Raw genomic sequence first — 13,618 nt, forward strand, 5'->3', positions numbered from 1 at the left:
ATATGGGACCTCATAAAAAGACCAAACCTACCATTGATTAGAGTACCTGAAGGAGATGGGGAGAATGGAAACAAGCTGGAAAACACACTTCAGGATATTATCCAGGAGAACTTCCCCTGGACAATAGCAAGACAGGTCAACATGCAAATTCAGGAAATATAGAGAACACCACTAAGTTACTCCATGAGAAGATCAAACCCAAGATACATAATTATCAGATTCCCCAAGGCTGAAATGCAAGAAAAAGTGTTAAAAGCAGCCAGAGAGAAAGGCCAGGTCACCTATGAAGGGAAGTCCATTAGACTAACAGCGGCCCTCTCCGAAGAAACTCTACAAGCCAATATTCAACGTTCTTAAAGAAAAGCATTTTCAACCCAGAATTTCATATCCAGCCAAACTAAGCTTCATAAGAGAAGGGGAAATAAAATCTTTTCCAGACAAGCAAATGCTGAGGGATGTCGTTACCACCAGGGCTGCCTTGCAAGAGCTCCTGAAAGAAGCACTAAATACGGAAAGAAAAATCTGGTACCAGGCACTGCAAAAACACACCAAAATATAAAGACACTATGAAGAAACTGCATCAACTAGTGTGCAAAATAACCAGATAGCATCATGATGATAGGATCAAATTCACACATAACAATACTAACCTTAAATGTAAATGAGCTAAATGCTCCCAAATAAAAGGCACAAATTGGCAAATTGGATAAAGAATCAAGAACCTTACTTGCTCTGTATTCAGGAGACCCATCTCAAATGCAAAGACACACATAGGCTCAAAATAAAGAAACGGAGGATAATTTACCACGGAAATGGAAAGCAAAAAAAAAAAAAAAAGCGGGGGAGGTTGCAATCATCATCTCTGGCAAAACAGACTTTAAGCCAACAAAGATCAAAAAAGACGTAGAAGGGCATTACATAATGGTAAAGGGAACAATTCAATAAGGAGAGCTAACTATTCTAAATATATATGCACCCAATGCAGAAGCACCCAGATTCATAAATGAAATTCTTAGAGACCTACAAAGAGACTTAGACTCCCACACAATAATAGTGGGAGACTTTAACACCCCACTGTCAATGTTAGATCAGTAAGACAGAAAATTAACAAGGATATTCAGGACGTGAACTCAGCTCCAGATCAAGTGAACCTAATAGACATCTACAGAACGCTCCACCCTAAATCTACAGAATATATGTTCTTCTAAGTGCCAAATGGCACTTATTCTAAAATCAACCACGTAATTGAAAGTAAAATACTACTCAGCAAATGCAAAAGAACTGAAATAATAACAAACAGTCTTTTAGACCACAGTGCAATCAAATTAGATCTCAGGATTAAGCAACTCACTCAAAACCACACGATTACACGGAAATTGAACAACCTGCTCCTGAATGACTCCTGGGTAAATAATGAAATTAAGGCAAAAATCAAGAAGTTTTTAAAACCAACGAGAACAAAGAGACAGTATACCAGAATCTCTGGGACACAGCTACAGCAGTGTTAAGAGGGAAATTTATAGCACTAAAATGCCCACATCAGAAAGCTAGAAGGATCTCAAATTGACACCCTAGCATAACAATTAAAAGAGCTAGAGGAACAAGAGCAAATGAATCCAAAAGTTAGCAGAAGACAATAAATAACTATGATCAGAGCAGAATTGAAGGAGCTAGAGACATGATAAACCTTCCAAAAATTCAATGAATCCAGGAGCTGTTTTTTTGTTTTGAAAAAATTAACAAAATAGATAGAACACTAGCTAGACTAATAAATATGAGAGAAGAATGAAACAGACATAATAAAAATGATAAATGGGATATCACCACTGTCCCCATAGAAATACAAACTACTATCAGAGAATACTATAAACACCTCTACACAAATAAACTAGAAAATCTAGAAGAAATGAATAAATTCCTGGACACATACACCCTCCCAAGACTAAACCAGGAAAAAGTCAAATCCCTGAATAGAGCAATAACAAGTTCTGAAATTGAGGCAGTAATTAATAGCCTACCAAACAAGAAAAGCCCAGGACCAAATGGATTCACAGGCAAATTCTTTTTTTTTTTTTTTTTTTTTTTTTTTTTGAGACGGAGTCTCACTCTGTCGCCCAGGCTGGAGTGCAGTGGCCGGATCTCAGCTCACTGCAAGCTCCGCCTCCCGGGTTTACGCCATTCTCTCGCCTCAGCCTCCCGAGTAGCTGGGACTACAGGTGTCCGCCATCTCGCCCGGCTAATTTTTTGTATATTTTAGTAGAGACGGGGTTTCACCATGTTAGCCAGGATGGTCTCGATCTCCTGACCTCGTGATCCGCCCGTCTCGGCCTCCCAAAGTGCTTCACAGGCAAATTCTACCAGAGATACAAAGAGGGGCTGGTACCATTCCATCTGAAATTATTCCAAACAATTGAAAAGAAGGTTCTCCTCCCTAACTCATTTAATGAAGCCAGCATCATTCTGATATCAAAACTGGGAAGAAACACAACAAATTAAAGAAAACTTCAGGCCAGTATCCCTGATGAATATTGATGCAACAATCCTCAATAATATACTGGCAAACCGAATCCAGCAGTACATAAAAAAACTGAAGCCACCACAATCAAGTTGGCTTCAACCCTGGGATACAAGGCTGGTTCAACATATGCAAATCAATAAATGTAATCCATCACATAAACAGAACCAAAAATAAAACCATATGATTGTCTCAGTAGATGCAGAAAAGGCATTTGATAAAATTCAACACCTCTTCATGTTAAAAATTCTCAGGCCAGGTGTGGTGGCTCACGCCTGTAATTCCAGCACTTTGTGAGGCAAAGACAGGTGGATCCCCTGAGGTCAGTAGTTCAAGACCAATCTGGCCAACAAGGTGAAACCTTGTTTCTATTAAAAACACAAAAATTAGCAGGGTGTGGTGGCATGCGCCTGTAATCCCAGCTGCTCAGGAGGTTGAGGCTGGAGAATCACTTGAACCTGGGAGGTAGAGGTTGTAGTGAGCCCAGATCCTGCCACTGCACTCCAACTTGGGCAACAAGACCAAGACTGTGTTTCAAAACAAACAAACAAAAAACTCTCAATAAACTAGGTATTGATGGAACATATCTCAAAATAGTAAGAGCTATTTATGGCAAACCCACAGCCAGTATCAGACTGAATGAGCAAAAGCTGGAAGCTTTCCCTTTGAAAACCGGTATAAGACAAGGATGCCCTCTCTCACTACTCCTATTCAACATAGTATTGGAAGTTCTGGCCAGGGCAATCAGGGAAGATAAAGCAATAAAACGTATACAAACAGGAAGAGAGGAAGTCAAATTGTCTCTGCTTGCAGATGACATAATTTTATATTTAGAAAATACCATCACTGTAGCCCCCAAACTCCTTAAACTGATAAGTAACTTCAGCAAAGTCTCAGGATACAAAATCAATGTGTAAAATCACAAGCATTTCTTAACACCAGTAACAGACAGAAAGCTAAATCATGAATGAACTCCCATTCACAATTTCTACAAAGAGAATAAAAGACCTAGGAATACAGCTAACAAGGGATATGAAGTATCTCTTCAAGGAGAACTACACACCATTACTCAAGAAAATAAGAGAGGACACAAACAAATGGAAAAACAATCTATCCTTATGGATAGGAAGAATCACCATCATGAAAATGGCCATACTGCCCAAAGTAATTTACAGATTCATTGCTATTCCCATCAAACTACTATTGACATTCTTCACAGAATTAGAAAAAAACTACCTTAAATTTCATATGGAGTCAAAGAAGACCCATATAGCCAAGAAAATCCTAAGCAAAAAGAACAAAGCTGGAGGCATCATGCTGCCTGACTTCAAACTATACTACAAGGGTACAATAACCAAAACGCATGGTACTGTTACCAGAACAGACATACAGATCAATGGAACAGAACAGAGACCTCAGAAATAACACCATACATCTACAACCATCTGATCTTCGACAATTCTGACAAAAACAAGCAATGGGGAAAGGATTTCCTATTCCATAAATGGTGCTGGGAAAACTGGCTGGCCATATGCAGAAAACTGAAACTGGACCCCCTCCTTATACCTTATACAAAAATTAACTGGAAACGGGTTAAAGACTTAACTGTAAAACCCAAAACCATAAAACTCCAGAAGAAAACCTAGGCAATACCATGCAAGACATAGACATCGGAAAAGACTTCATGAGGAAAACATGAAAAGCAATTGCAACAAAAGCAAAAATTGACAAATGGGATCTAATTAAACCAAAGAGCTTCTGCATAGAAAAATAAGCTATCATCAGAGTGTATAGGCAACCTACAGGAGAAAATTTTTGCAATCTATCTATCTGACAAAGTCTAATATCCAGAATTTACGAGGAACTTAAACAAATTTACAAGAAAAAAAACTAAGCCCGTTAAAAAGCAGGCAAAAGACAGGAAGAGACACTTCTCAAAAGAAGACATTTATGCAGCCAAGAAACATATGAAAAAAACTCAACATCACTGATCATTTGATAAATACAAATCAAAACCACAATGATATACCATCTCAAGCCAGTCAGAATGGCAATTATTAAAAAGTCAGGAAACAATAGATGCTGGTAAGGTTGTGGAGAAATAGGAATGCTTTTACACTGCTGGTAGGAATGCAAATTAGTTCAGCCATTGCGGAAGCAATATGGTGATTCCCCAAGGATCTAGAACCAGAAATACCATTTGACCCAGAAATCCCATTACTGGGTATATACCCAAAGGCATGCAAATCATATTACTATAAAGACACATGCATGCATATGTTTATTGCAGCACTACTTACGATAGCAAAGTCATGGAATCAACCCAACTGCCCATCAATGACACACGGGATAAAGAAAATGTGGTACATGTAGACCACAGAGTACTATGCTCCCATAAAAAGGAATGAGATCATGTCCTTTGCAGGGATATGGATAAGCTGGAAGCCACCTTCCTTAGCAAACTTAACACAGGAACAGAAAACCAAACACCACATGTTCTCACTCATAAACGGGAGTTGAACTATAAGAACACATGGACACAGGGAGGGGAACAACACTCACCAAGGCTTGTTGGGAGGTGGCAGGCAAGGGGAGGGAACTTAGAGGATGGGTCAATAGGTACAGCAAATCACCATGGTCACACATAACCATGTAACAAACCTGCATGTTCTGCACATGTATCCTGGAACTTAAAGTTAAATTTAAAAGAACATAAAAGGAAAAAACAAAGAAAGAAAAAAGAAATATGTCTAGGGGGTAGGTACTTATTGCATTTGGACTTGTATGGTATGAATAGAGGTGACAGAAATCTGACTCCAATTGGAGAGTCCCAGAACTCTGTAGAGGAGTTAAGAGGTTAGCACTTGGCAGATGTAAGAAGAGCAAATGCTATCCTTCTTGCACACAGGCATTCACAGGACTACCTGGAGTGTGGACAAATGGAAAATTATGCTAATCAGCTGCTTGATTTGTGTCAGAGTGGAATCTAACAAGGAATAATTGTTTTGTTGTTTTTTTTTAAATATTGCCAAATATCCGCTAATCACAAGATCTAAGTTTCTCTTTTACTATATATCAAGAACTCGAATGATGATTAAATAAGTATAATAAAGAGTTCCAAAGTGTAACATAGCTTCATTATCAAGCATTAATCCTCTTTTATTTTACCTTTTCCCTCATATAGCTCATTTTTCTGCCTATTTTACAGTTTAAAAATGTCAGTGACAATCTGGTGCCATTGTTCAAGAAAATATGAAAGTGGAATCATTCATTTTTGCATGTATGTGCCAATGTCTGAAAGTCTAAAATTTCTATTATTACAAATAAGCATCAAAGTATAAATTAAACAAAAAGTTCACAAAAATCTGGATTAATAATGATAAAATTAAACTAACAGTGATTTATAATGGAAGGAAAAATAAAATGAAAGCCACAACCTACATGAAGCAGGTTTTAGGATGTACTGTGTGAAGTTTGTTCTGTGCAAAACAAAAATGCCAACTGCCTGTATCTGCACAAGCATGAGAGCCACTTTGTAACACTGCCAAGTATCATATGTCAGCAGGACTTCCAAGTACAGTACATTGAGTTGATTTTTTGGTAAACTCTACAAACAAATTAACTTTGTTTTACACAATAAAAATTGTTAATGCTCAGTAACTCACATATTATTATACTAACTCTTATTCATGCTCAAAACAGGAAAAGAAAGAATTTTAGTTTGTTCATCAGCAGAGAGGACCTGCCTTCATTTTTTAGAAGTTAATATTAGACATACAACTTAATTATTCAAATTCCAATATCCGGCGTTTCTTAATAGAATAACAAATGCATGGCAATGATCCGTATTATATAAGGCATCTCTTTGAAGCCATTGATTGTTGCTAAACACGCATGTCCAAATTAAGATTTCCATAAATTCTGCTGCTCTGAGTAAAATCTGTGTCCTTTTTTGTCTTCTGAGTGAAATCCTTCTGAAGTACCAATTTGAATCACAAACTAAGCTTGTTTTTGTTGAAAATGTAGTGGATATCTGCCTAGATTGGGATAAGGAAGATAATTAACAAGGCGTGAATTCAAATTATGATACGCATTTTTAAAAGATACGCAAAAATTTATTTTTAATTAATGACTCAACTGTAATACTATTTGACCAGTTTAAATAACTTTAAATTTATATTTGAAACATTTTGAAAGGACAGAGGATAGCTTACAAACTTATTGTAAAAGTTTAAGAGATAAATATGTAATTCACATTCCCATCTGCCATATCCAAACTATTTTCATTTTATTCAATTATTACATATTTGTTCATAAGTACATATGATTTGCTGAAGTTTTGTTTTTTTTACTTAAATCCTTAAAAACCATTATTTAATCTATATATTAACTCAAAATAGATTATTCTGTGGTATCATTTAGCTCCATGATGTTAGCAGTTTATAAGCAGAAAGGTTCACTTCTCACTCACTCTGAATGCCTATTACGGATTTTTGGGGCCTCTGCTTCAGAGCTTGTCAGTTAGAGATCCAGGCTGAGAAAGGATGAGGAGAGAGGAGACTCACACACAGCTTCGAAGCTCTGCCTGAAGGGGAAGCACAGAACTGTCACCCACATTTGCTTGGCCACCTAACTTCAAAGGAGCAAGGAAATGCAGTTTTACCACAAGCCTGGAAAGGAAGAAGAACGTGTTTTTTTTTCAGTAGTGCTAATGATTAGACTGCCTGTAATTAAACATTGCATTTTCTTTTAATCTTTCTACAATCATGCATAGTGCTACGATGAATATTTTCACACAATTTTTTCCATTATTTCTTTAGAACAAACTTCCAATAATGGAATTACTGGATCAAGAATATGAATAGTATAATGACCCAATACGTATTACCTATTTCTTTTCAATATTATAGTAAATAAATATCTTATTCTATTAGGAGCCACTTGTTACTCATCTTGATATCTCTAGTCCTACCAGTGTCTTAGGGTACAGCCAATTAAATCTTTACTGATAAATAAGACATTACATTCTAGTTTATGATTCTGCACTTGAATTTTATTTGTCTTTAAATATGTCTTTAAATTGAGAAACTTAAATTATTTTTATTTTAGAAAAAATATTTTGGAGGGTCATAATTGTTTAGAAATCTAACATTTTTTATTTGCACATCAATTTGCAATGCCAAACACAGATCATTCATAGAGGAGGCTTGACACAATCTTATTAGTGCTAGTATATACATACACACACACACACACTAGTATATATATACACACACACATACACATATATATGTATACATATAACTGAATATATATGTGCATGTCTGTGTATAGCATTCATACACACATACATATATAAAGTATATATTAATATATATGAATGCTGCTATTTTAAGAGCAAGAAAACCATATCTAGATTTACCTAGAATTTCTTTGATAATGACACTTAGGGTTCTTACTTGCACTCAAGAAAAACAGACTGGTTAATTGAAAAAATAAATATTTTGAAAGGAAATTGGGTAGCTTATTAAATTACTAGGAAGACTGAAAAAAAAAAAAACTTCAAAAAATAAGCAGAAACTCTTATAGGCAAAACCTGCCCATGTGAATATGTGCATGAGGACTTTGCTCACTCAGACACTTTGCTGTGTCCACTGCATTCCAAACACCACGGTTGGCATACATGTCACAGTTGACATATGACGTGGGTGCATTTGCTTCCTTTATTCCACTCCTGCCTTTGGAAACTGAAAGGCAATGCTATTGCCTCTGCACTGTCTCTGCTTTCATTTCCTCTAGGTGCAAATGTCTAAGTGGGATTAGGTAATGAACCAAGAATAGGTCAAATGCCCAAAACCTGGCTTCAAGATGGGAGGACTTGATATCTGGGATTTTCTGCTTGCATATACAGAGACCAGACCTATTCCACCAAGGTGAATGCAGGGAGGCATTCCCCAGATGTAGTCACGGAGTTCAGAAGCAGGACAGCATAAATAAATAATTACAAAACTGAAAATAAATATTGACTACAATTAGTTTAATTAGACATTTTCCGCAATTTGATTCATTTTATTCCATTCCATGTCTCCCCATTCAAGCCCCATTGAGACTGCTCTGTTCATTTTATCTGTCCTTTATGCTTTAAGGTTTAAAAGTTTTGCTTTTTGTTTTCTTCATATGAAGGGATTATTCATTTTAAATTTCCTTTGATGAGTCATGTCCTACTGCTTTTAGAGTCTCTGATGCACTTCCCTTTTTACATTTGATTATGTAATTCCCTAATGACATAACCAAAATCTATATAGTATATCCAAAAATGTGTTGCCAGTCTTTCAAGATATCTTCTTTCTATGGTTTGAGGGAAGAGAAACATGTAGGTAGCATTGCTAATAAGGGAGGAATGAAGATACACGAAACAACAGATCTTTGTTCCTAAAAGTTGTCTATTGGAAAAGACAAAAAAAAATCTTAATACAAACATACGTGTAATATAAAAGAAGTAAGTACTGAATGTACTGGGCATACAAAAAAAGACTGTGATCGGTCCTACTTAGGAAAAGTTTGAGAGTGGATATTTGAGCTAAATATTTCCTTTTGTCTTAAGTCTATACTGAATAATGAGGAATAAGCATTTATAGGAAACTTTGCCACATTTATTTCCTTAAGAAAGTCCCTCTAAAATATGAATTTTAGTTTAGCTTGGGGTTTTCTTGAGACAGGGTTTCACTCTGTCACCCACGCTGAAGTGCAGTGGCACAATTTCAGCTCACTACAGCCTCTACCTCCCGGGGTTAAAGCAATTCTCCTGCCTCAGCCACCCAAGTAGCTGGGATTATGCAGACACCACCTCGCCGGGCTATTTTTTGTGTTTTTAGTAGAGATGGGGTTTTGCCCTGCTGCCCAGGCTCGACTTGAACTCCTGAGCTCAAGCAATCCGCCCAGCTCGGCCTCCCAAAGTTCTGGGATTATAAGTGTGAGCCACTGCATCTGGCCTGAGATGTGAATTCTGTTAAAGAAAAAAAAATCATTTAATAAAGAAAACTCAATGAATTTGAGGACATCTCTCCAGCATGAGTTATCAAATATTAAATAATTTTCTAACATTTTGCATAAACCTTTCTAAGGCCAAAGAAACTCATCTGTAATGCTTTTTGTCGTTGTTTGTTTGTTTTTTAATTTTTAACTTTTCGAGTACATCATAGGTATAATTTTTTATCATAGAAATAATGAGAAGTTTATTTTCAATACAAATATATCAATACTGCACAATTCACCAAAATAATTGTAAACAAGCTCAAGGTAGAGTTTACAAAATCTCAAAGTTTCAGACTAGAGGTGATCTTCCCTATGGCCTCAGGCCAGTCAATTTAAAATATTACCAACAACACGCCATTCTCCTGCCTCAGCCTCCCGAGTAGCTGGGACTATAGGCGCCCGTCACTATGTCCGGCTAATTTATTGTATTCTTTACTAGAGAAGGGGGTTTCACTGTGTTAGCCAGGATGGTCTCGATCTCCTGACCTCGTGATCCACCCGCCTCGGCCTCCCAAAGTGCTGTGATTACAGGCGTGAGCCACTGCACCCAGCCAGCCTGGGCGACAGAGCAAGACTCCATCTCAAAAAAATATATATATATATATATTTTATATATATCCACCCAGATTTTTGTTCCCTTCCTTCTCCACTATCTCCTCATACTTTCTCCCACTTATTATCATTAATAATTACTTTGCAGTACAGTCTGAATTTAAAAACATTGATCTAATCCAACTGTCTCAATTCTCAGAGGATGAAACTCTAGTTGAGAGACATGAAGTGATTCAAATCTTGGTTGTAAAGTCAAGTGTAAGGCAAAGATGGTGAGAACTATGAAGGATTGCTCACATCGAGACTAGGTGAAAGTGCAACGCAGTGTTTAGTTAGGAATTTAATTAACTTAGGGAAATATTTGTTAGATAAGAAAATTGGGCTCAAAAGTATGACTCCTTTAAGAAGGTATTTTCAGCTAAACTTAAAAAATTATTCTAAAACTAGAGGTTCCCTACAATGAAATGAATCACCTTTCATGACAATGAATGCCTATATGTTTGGTGTATCACTGTAGGTGATAAAATACGAGGACCAACAGTGCCTTGGAAGAAATCATTACTTTGAAGTGAAGATTCTTCTAGAAGACTCTAAGGTGAGGAGATGACATCTGACTCCTGGTCAGATGACCCATGAGAGAGCTCCATTTCTGCCACTGCCTAATTCTTTTATCTGGGGCACATCACTTACTCGTCTTCACTAGACTATCATGATGATCACTAGAGGTTGTACGTATAAATCATAAGAATGTGTACACTATGCTTAACATTTTGAAATGTTTCTTTAGACACCCAACACTCTATCAAATATATTATTATTTAAAAGTAATTGTTATGAAACTTAAAAGATTTTGAGTGTTTGAGCCACTGCAAGAATTTAACAATAACAAGAATGACTGTAATCCCAGCACTTTGGGAGGCCGAGACGGGCGGATCACTAGGTCAGGAGATCGAGACCATCCTGGCTAACACGGTGAAACCCCGTCTCTACTAAAAAAAATGCAAAAAACTAGCCGGGCGAGGTGGCGGGCGCCTGTAGTCCCAGCTACTCGGGAGGCTGAGGCAGGAGAATGGTGTAAACCCGGGAGGCAGAGCTTGCAGTGAGCTGAGATCTGGCCACTGCACTCCAGTCCTGGCGACAGAGCGAGACTCCGCCTCAAAAAAAAAAAAAAAAAAAAAAAAGAATGACAACAAAGGGGTCCCTCATCCTTTCTTTAGAAATGAATTCTCAGGGCATATATTGAGAGATTCTCTTTCAATCTCTGGAAGTCTGTTGAACTCCCATTCACTGTTGCTAAATTAGCAGTCTAACCTGTGCAGCTAATGAATAACACAATAAGGTGATGAAAGGTTTATCATTATCTTTACCTCATTGCCCTTATTATTTTGATTTCGTGGAGGTATAGCCTCCAACACAAATCAGCACCACTAAGCACAATACTCTACTTTGTTGGAAGGGCAGGAATTTATACCTGTGTGTAAATAGGATCCTGTCCTTTAGAAATTATAGGAGGGACAGAACAAGACGAGAGTTTGTTTTACTCTTTTAAATCCAGAAACATGGAAGAGAGAAATAAAGAGGAAGGAAGGAAGGAAGGAAGGAAGGAAGGAAGGAAGGAAGGAAGGAAGGAGAGGAAGGAGGGAGGGAGGGAGGGAGGGAGGAAGGGAGGGAGGGAAACAGGAAGGAAAGGGAAAAGCAAAAAAAAAAAAATTTAAGAAAAGAGAACTTGAAGATGCTTGTTTTTATGAATGTATTAAATTCAATGTTTATTTTCTCCAGTGTGCAAAAATGGAACCCAGCATGTAAGGATTAGTTCAAATTGATTTGAAGGCACCAATATTTTTATGAGTGATCTTTCAAAGAGAAAACACGGTATGTTCTGGCACCAGGAAGGCATTGCCAGGAAGCGTATTTAGCAATTTACTTTCAAAGTAGGAAATATTCATTAGATCCAAATACCAAGTAGTTTGTAGGACATGTTCATGCACAAACTTGATCCTAGCACTGCTGAACATTATCTCTATCTGGTCTTAATTCAGGTGTTGCTTACAATATTGCCTTTCAGTTTTATCCCTGATAGATATTAACTCAATATATCCACACAGTGCAATTAAACTTGTTATCTTGTCCTTTAGGAACACAGAGAAAAACTATCAACAGAAAATCAACAATTTGATTATTTAGTCATTTATAAGCTCTTCATGTAATATGTGAAAATAGATAAAAACTGCCACTGGTAAAACTAACAGTAACAATAAAATACATTACAGTTGCATTTTGTAAAAGAAAGGAAGAATTTTATCTTTAGAAAATTCCTAGAATAATTAAAACTTAATCTGATTTTTTTGCTTGAAGAAAGAGAAAAAACAGTGAAAAAAGTAATTGGATCAAAATTACACAAAGGAAATATCAAGAATCTCACTCTTAAAAAACATTAAAACATTATATATACTCCAGCACAATGATTTATTCAGAATTAGTCACCTATTAAAATTAAATTTCTAAAGGTGCAATAAGATTTGCTATTCTCACTACCACATACCTACATCTTTCAAATGTGTCTTCAACAGAAAACTACATACCTCAAAAATCAAGATCTCAGAATCATGCTTCCTGCTTTGGTAATACCCAAAGGCATGATTATCTACTACTGGAAAAAACACACCCTATTTTATGTGTTGCTACTGCTAACTTGGGACAGTTTTCTGTTCTGATTTCTCCCACAGTTATCTGAGCAAAGATAAGAATCAGATTATGTAGTTTCCAAGGGAAAAAAAATAACAGATTTGAATATTGTGGGAAATAGATAACCTGCTTTACAGGGAAATAAATATAAAATTGTGTATGTTTATATAGCTAAGCGATAGTAACACTGGTAACATTAGAACATTAAAATAATGGCATACTTAAGGTACTTAAAATTCATTTTCTTCTTTGCACCAATTATCCTATTCTAGGAACTGTTATCTATATACAATATAGACGAGTTCTCACATGATCACAAAGTTAATGCTATGTTAACACACACTTCCATCAAGTGGTCCTCGAAGGGAATTAAGTGGTCAGGATGCTGAGTGCCTGTAGTTCCACATTGTTCAGAGTGTGCCTTAAAACTTAGTCTACCCTATGTATTTTTATCCATCATTTTCTTACTTCATTTCACACTGTCCCTTCTTCCAACTGAAAGCAACGTAAAGTAGCAGAGCAGCAACAACGACATAAACTTGCCCATATCATTCATTGATTCATTCACACAAAAATACTTAGACTTCCTACTATGTGCTAAACACTTTTCTAAATGCATTGTAATCATTAATAGAAAAAGCAGCCAAGAGTCGCTGCCATGATGGAGCTTATATTCTGCAGGAGACTTGCAATAAACAATAAACAAAGATAAATTACAGAATAAGTTAGAAAGTTGTAAATTATTCAAAAAAAAGGATGAAATTAAAAGAGATCAAGAATGCTTGTGGTATGGGCACAGTTTCTAATTCCTATTCTTGTATTTAGGATAGT

The sequence above is a fragment of the Trachypithecus francoisi genome, unplaced genomic scaffold, assembly GCF_009764315.1.
Source record: "Trachypithecus francoisi isolate TF-2019V2 unplaced genomic scaffold, Tfra_2.0 Lachesis_group1, whole genome shotgun sequence".
In the NCBI taxonomy this organism is placed as follows: Eukaryota; Metazoa; Chordata; class Mammalia; order Primates; family Cercopithecidae; genus Trachypithecus; species Trachypithecus francoisi.